Source organism: Thermobia domestica, chromosome 15 (genome assembly GCF_964235325.1).
Source record: "Thermobia domestica chromosome 15, izTheDome1.hap1.1, whole genome shotgun sequence".
NCBI lineage: Eukaryota > Metazoa > Arthropoda > Insecta > Zygentoma > Lepismatidae > Thermobia > Thermobia domestica.
In genome coordinates, this window is record NC_137468.1 from 71,032,335 (window position 1) to 71,040,287 (window position 7,953).

Genomic DNA, 7,953 nt, shown 5'->3' on the forward strand with positions numbered 1-7,953 from the left:
ATAAATGTTTAGAGATGGTCATAAGATGCGAAATAAATCAGAGTGTTGTAATATAGATGACAAGCGTTAAAAAAAAAAAAAAAAAAAGCTGAGATAAGGCAAAAATAAGTATATCTACATTAAAAGAGCAAGAACCAAGAACTTCATGGATTATATAGAGAAAAAGGAGGCGATATTGCTGGTAGAAAGAGCAGGAGAAAATGAGGTGCTTGATGGTGTCAGCATCCAGACCACAATTACAGAGGGGAGTAGTACGTTTTTGAAGTAGAAATGACCCTTGAGGGGTACAGAGGATATGAAGTCCGAGTGACTACACATACAAAAACTTTGCTAAAATTAGAAGTCTTGCCAAGAAGGTACAGTGGCGTAAGTATTTTGGCTTGGACTCAATTGGTGATTTTACTGTTAGTAACCCTAAAGTCTTTTGGTCTGTAATTAAATCTAGAACAAAATCTCCGGGCATATCGGCAACAGTTCAAGATGAAAATACTGAAGCGAGTGACGATCAAAGATCCGACCTCTTCAATAACTACTTCTGCAAAACATTTACTTCCCTTCCCTCTACAACCCATCTTCCCCCTCTCCGCCCCATCTGTTCGGACACCTTATCCAATCTCTCTACCACCTCGGGCGAAGTTCTGGCTCTCTTGCTATCGTTATCTCCACATAGATCACTTGCACCTGATAAAATTAGTCCTCTCTTTCTCAACAAAACTTCTTCAGTTATTGTGGTTCTTCTATCTATCTTATTCAATAGATGCTTCAAGGAAGGGTATTATCCCACTAGTTGGAAACTATAGCTCACATGACCCCAATATATAAATCAGGATTTAAAGATCATGTATCCTCTTATAGGCCAACATCTCTTCTTTCTGTAATATCAATTATCTGCGAAAAAATAATCAAAGACAGGCTACTTAAATTCACCTAACCTTACATCCACAGTTCTCAGTACGGCTTTCTACCGAGAAGCTCAAGTCCAGGGAGTAACCTACACCCCCTCCAAATTTCTTTACACACACCCCTAGATGGAAAAGGAATACTCCCCCAAATCCAATTGTATCAATCAGTATCATATAGGTTATTTATTACATTAAGTTAAAAAAAAAAGGGTTTAGCCTTTAGGAAAGAAGGCGATATTCTAATTTATTTATTTCACTTCAAAATACCAAGCGACCTCGTCCTCATGTACGGCTTCGAGAACCACATGACATTGTTTCGGGCGGTGTTTCGATCGAAACAATTGACAAAACAGACCATTGATACATACCCTCCTGGGCTCCGCAGTCGTTTCCGAGAAAAGAGATTGATAAACAGATGCAGATGACTGAAATTGGCAACGTCTTGAGCGGTCATTCACCTACCTCCTCCTCAATAAGGAAATATGACAATATAGTAATAAGCCTATACCAGATTCAGTTGGTAAGTGCTACTCTGCAACATGCTCGCAAGCAGAGGAGGGCTAGGGAGGGCCTGGGCCTCTCTAAATTTTTCATGTCCCCTCCAGACTTCAATACAAAATGCACAATTTAGATATTTGTAAGAGAATTTTTAATGAATTGGCCCCTCCTAACATATTCATGCCCCCCCAAGCTCTGTGGCTGGTTTCGAGCCTGCTCTGTAAGTGATGTATCAACGGACGGACGTTAGGAGGGTGTAGTCAAAACGTTTTTGAAATGAAGAGATCGATCGAAGTAAGAATTATATATATATATATTTTAGACTGAGTCTAGTGTTATGCAGGAACGCATTTGGCGCTAGCTTAATTTTTTGTAAAGTATATTTTTATTCACGTAAATTTATTGAGCGGAACAGGCTCATAGCGAGTCACTTTTTTAAAACTAAAATTTACTTTTTTTTTAATTGGTCACTAACAGTTACTTTTTTTCAAATTTGTCACTAAAAGTTACTTTTTTGAGAGGTAAAGTGAATTTTTCGTGTGATTTATGTTTTGTATTGACAGTTTTATCAGAAAAATATAAAAAACAAATGGAAAAAGGCAGAAACTTGTTACTCATTACTCTTCTGAAAGCTTCAGTACTTGCTGTCACATGTGGAACTGTCAGCTTTATTCTCACTTCAGCTTTTATTCTTTCTAAAGCACAGTGGACGGTTGGTGGATGCTTAGGCTCTCAAGGTAGGGTTGAGAACCCTTCTGTGTCTATTCTTTCTTCTATCATAATAATCTTTTAGTTTTCCCTCGTAATAGTTAACGCTCCGCTCAACGTTGTGTTTGTGTGGTTCATCATGTTCGTCTTGTGTTATGCTTCTTGTATGTTCTTCTTAAAAGTAGGTGATGAATTTGAATATTTCACGTTTTTGAGAGCTCTTAATGCGAAGTTAAATACAATGTCTGGGATGAAGAAATTCGGAAATAGGCAAGAACTGGTTCCACTTACTCAGAAGTTTCTTACATCTGCTAAGTCTGCTTACCGTAACTACAAAGCATACTTTGAAAACCTAAGAAAATAGGAAGCTCAAAAAGAAGTAAAGATGAAACAAAACAACAAACAAAGATCTGGATGACGGAGAAATTGACAAAGGAAAAAGGGGCATGATGAGATTTTGGTCACTTTTTCGTGTGCTTTTGGTCATTTTTGGTCACTTTTCAACTATTTACAAGAGACCAGACCACTATGAGCCCTGGGATTATTAAAATTAGGGTATATTAAAGAAGACAAAACAGAAAGATACAAAATATTTGTAAATTGAAAAACTGGATTTCTGGAAAACAACTAAATCAATGAATAATTTTCTTATGAAAGATATTCAGAGCGAATAACGTAGCCAGGAAGGGGCAGGAACGGAGATTAAGAGATCAAATAATATTACAACAATTAACGTTAACAACAGGGTTAAAATATTAAAATAATGAAATTGGAACTATGTACAGTATTAATTACTAAACGAATGTGATTTCAGCATGGGACGAGGAATTCTTTTACCAATTAATATTTTGGAAAAAAATCACCCCCACTAAAACTAATAAATTGAAATACTAGCAGAATTTTGCAAAATAATTACAATAATTCGTATGTAATCAATTCATATGTAATTACTGAGTAAAATAGTGGAGGTTAATTCCTAATACAGTGAAACCTCTCTTAACGTCATCTCTCAATAGTGGACATCTTCATAAGAGGACAAACATTCTTATTCTTGCATGCCATAAATATGTGTGGTGTGGTGTTATGAGAGAGAACTCTTCCTTTTAGGGACACCTCTCATTTACGGACAAAAATGAAATGAAATCTTTGAGTTTTACGTCCCACGGTTATGCCGGTTAGGCTAAAGGAGACGGTGATGATGAGTGATGAATGAAATGGTGGAATTAATAAAGTGGGAGGAAACGGGAGAACCCCGAGAAAACCCACGCACACGGTGTTTGTCCACCACAAAGTTCACTTGGCGGGGGCTGGAATCGAACCCGGGACCCCAAGCACCAGAGGTGAACGCTCTACCACTGAGCCACCGCGGCCCCCATTTACGGACAAATAATCAGTTCCACCGATGTCCGTTTTGAGAGGTTTCACTGTATTACTTAGTTTAATAACAATAATAAATGCTCAAATGTGTGAACTTACTTTATTGAACCTACCACTGCGAAGAGCTGATATTATTATTATTATTATTATTATTATTAGTAGTAGTAGTAGTAGTAGTAGTAGTAGTAGTAGTAGTAGCAGTAGTAGTAGTAGTAGTAGTAGTAGAAGTAGTAGTAGTAGTAGTATTGCAATAGTTGCGTAACAAAATATTGTGTTTTCTTGTTTGAGTTTGTTTAAAAACTATATCACTATTCTGAGAGCACCTCCCCTTTTATTTTGAACACACCCCCAAGTAAAAATTTCTGGCGTACTTACTGCTCAAGTCTCTCAAATTTAAGCACTCTTCTCTCCTGTGCAGTCAATTGTATGAATAACAATACTCAATTAGATGTTATCTACTTTGATCTCTCGAAGGCCTTTGATTCTGTCAGTCACATTCATCTTCTTCATAAGCTCTCCAATAGATTTAATGTACATGGCAAATTTCTCTCTTTAATCACAAGCTACTTGAAGGACCGAAAACAAAGAGAGTTGTTCTTTCAGGGTCGACTTCTAACCCCCAACCCGTGATCTCAGGGGTGCCTCAGGGGAGTGTACTTGGGCCTCTACTGTTTGTCCTGTGTATGGATGATCTCTACACGCACTTATCAGCTCAACCTAGTGGCCTTCTGCTTTTTGCTGATGATTGTAAGTTATTCAGAGAAATATCGTGTCTCCATGACACAATTGCTCTACAGGAAGACATGAATTACCTTATAGGCTTGTGTGAAATGTGGCACTTGAAACTCAACAGTAAGAAATGTGACAGTATTACTATTACTTTGAAAAAGTTTCCAGTTCCCTCCACATACCATATCAACGATTCCCCTATCACACATTCTGCTAGTCATAATGATCTTGGTGTCATCTCTGATTCAAAACTCACATTCTCTGACCACATCTCCTCAATACTAAAGAATTCAATGCGCATGTTGGGACTTCTTTATCGATTCACCGAACTACGCATTGTTTCTTCATTAGCAACTTTTTATAAAAGTTTAATAGCGCCCAAGATCGAATACTGCTCTTCCATATGGGCCATGACAGCACCTACACATCTCTCCAGACTTGATTTTGTTCTCAATTTCTTCATCGCTATAGTCCGTTTTCGTGTTCCTGCACTTCGATTATTATCTAAGAAGGAACCCTTCCGACATCTTAATATTCAGACTCCTGAAGTACGCAGAATTATCTCTGACCTGAAGTATCTACATAAAATAGTTATTGGAAACTAGGGATGGCCAGATCCGGATATTTTTGGATCCGGATATCCGGACACTGGATCCGGATCCGAAAATCCGAGTCTGGGGTCCGGATCCGAAATTTCGGATCTTTGATCCGGATTCGAAATTTCAGATCTTGGATCTGGATCCGAAATTTCGAATCTTGGATCTGGATCCGAAATTTCGAATCTTGGATCCGGATCCGAAAATCAGGATCTTGGATCCGGATCCGAAAATCAGGATCTTGGATCCGGATCCGAAATTTCGGATATTGAATCCGGATCCGAAATTTCGTGTCAGAAAATTCGGGTGTTCCGAATCAGGAAAGTTTTCGAAATTATTGACAAAGAGATTTTCAATCCTATGCTTAAAATGAGATTTTAAGACACCTGTAGTATGTGATCGTGTAACGGCCTTGCGTTCTCTTCATTCTGTTGATATTCGGTTTTAGTGCCTTAATATGTCACAATTACTCCAAATTTGATTCATTAAAACTGTCGACTTTGGTGAGAGCAATCTCACTATCAGATTCGAATCTAATGGAAATACTCGATCGAGAAGGTAGTAAATCTTTTTGATGCGGTCGCTCTGATGGAAATTTGTCCTTTGTTTTCTGTAACACTAGTCAAATGCTGGGATGAAACCTTAGTCGCAAGCCCAAACTTCTTCATTAGGCTTAGGCTGCTTTCTTTCCTAATTCTTTCTGAGTTATTGTGGTTACTGAATGAGGCCATTTCCTAGTCGTGATGGGCTAGGCCATAGCTAATAGAACAGCCCACAAAATATAGATCAAATCAAATTAAGGAGCAACTTCCTTTTCTTTCTCTTGATGAGCTTTTTTTTTCTTTCTTCAACAATACGTTTCTCTGTGACCGTGCCACCCCAGTTAATGTTAAGAATTGTAGTATAGATAGTTCTAAATATCAATTAATGTATCAAAATTAATGTATTAATGTAGCTGTATGTGTATACAAAATACCATATGGAGCCTCGAGCAGTAACACGTATCTTTATAATTAGTAATCCACTACTATTAAGTCTGCATAGGTTGTATAAGGAGCTATATCATTCACGCAAACACATAGGCAGATCCAGGGGTAGGGCGAAAGGTCGTTCGCCCCTACTCAGCGGCACCATTAACAGTGTACTTTAGTAGTAATTTGTGACAATTTCAGATCATCTAAGTAATTTTTCACTGCTACAATAGCATCCCCAACCGCCCCCTAAGAATCCATTCGCTCCCTTTAGGAGCCCGTTCTGGATCCGCCCCTGCGCAAACATAATATACAACTCATTCAAGAGTACATTTTGTTGGCTTTTTAAAAGTTTTATTTTAAAAGATTGTCATTTATATTGGCTACTTATGCAATTTTGTACATAGGCATACAAGCAATTTCCAGTCATTACGCAAATACCTTTATATACTTACTAGACTGCAGCTAGTTACGGGCTTCGCCACTAGACCCTCGTTAATACGGCCTCGTACCACAAAAGCCTCTAATCATAATCAATTTAAAAAGAAATGTTTGGGGATTCGCCCTTAGATCCTCTGATATCTCATTTGATCGGCCTACGGCCTGGCACCTCGTAAACCTACAACCATAACGAATCTCAGTTCAAATATCAAGTTGTATGTAATGACATTCTGGTGTCCCGAGATACACCGAATTTCAGTGCGAGTACGTGGGGGCTTTTCCCCCAGCCCACACATTTGCTCGGTCTACGGCCTCGGACATCATACGCCTGCAAACATAACGAATTTTTGTTCAAATAAGTTTCATTTCTCTAACATTCCAGGATTCCGAGATATAAAAATCCTTTCTTCCCTCCCCTTTTCTTCCTTTCTAAGACATACATCAAAAAACGCTTAAGTAAATATCTAGTTATTTCAAATGAAAAGTCTAAATACCAAATTCCAAGCTCCTAACCTTCAGAGGTTCCCAGATATCGACATGTTATTATAATAATTACAATCCCCACCCTTTTTCCTTTCCATATATTTTCTTTTCATTTTTACTAAATAAAAAAAAAAACACTGAAACACGTGTCAAATTATTTACATTGAGAAATGCAAATACCAAATTTCAAGTCTCTAACCTTAAAGGATTGAACATATTAATAGAATAATTGTAATCCCCACTTAATTTCCTTCCCTTCTGGGCCATATATCAAAAAAGTTGAAAAATACGTATCTAATTATTTTAAGTGAGGAGTCCAAATACCAAATTCCATGTTTCTAACCCTTTAAGTTTCCGAGATATAGGCATATTATTATACTAATTGCAATAATTGCAATTTCCACCCCTTCTTACTTTCTACATCTTTCCTGCCCCTTCTAATTTAAATATAAAAAACACTTAAACAAGTATCAAATTATTTTTAATGAGAAACTCGAATACCAAATTTGAAGTATCTAACGTCAAGGATTTCGGAGATATAGCCATTTTATTGAAATATTTCCCACCCCATTTCCCCCTTCCTCGTCGAATTTCCCAAAGTCCTTCCTTAGTGGTATCCTTCGTCACAAATCCTATATACTGTCCAAATTTCAAGTTCCTAGCTTAAGCGATTTGTCCTGTACGGTGATCTGTCACTTACTGTCACCCAGAACTTTTCCCTTTTTATATAGAGGGATTTAAGATTTTATGGGAAAGCCACGGATTTTGTTCTAAGACCTCCAGGGCGTTATGCAGAGTCGTTCTGAAGCATTATTAGTGCCATACTAAAAAGTTCGACTAACATATGTTTCCTGCAGTAGTCAGATTGTTAGTATAACGCTAATCATTCTACAAAACAACTCTGCATAAGGCCTCCAGTGTCTTAGAGATGTAATAGCTTTGCGGTAAACTTTAAGCAATCAACTGACTGATCTGCGTCGATATATATTATGTAAAATACCGCTTATGATATTTATTTTGCTCGTAATAAAAAAAAAAAAATAGAAATTATGAAAATTCAAGTACATCCATCATTTTAGCATAATGCTGCAGGAGTTCAGATCATTGGATTAATCATAAGAGACGACTGTATAAGATAGACTACATTAATTTCCAATGTGGCTCAAAGAAAATATGCAGCATTACTATACAGTTTTTCAACTTTATAACTCAATCTGAAAATATTATCATAGGTCTCACAAACAATCG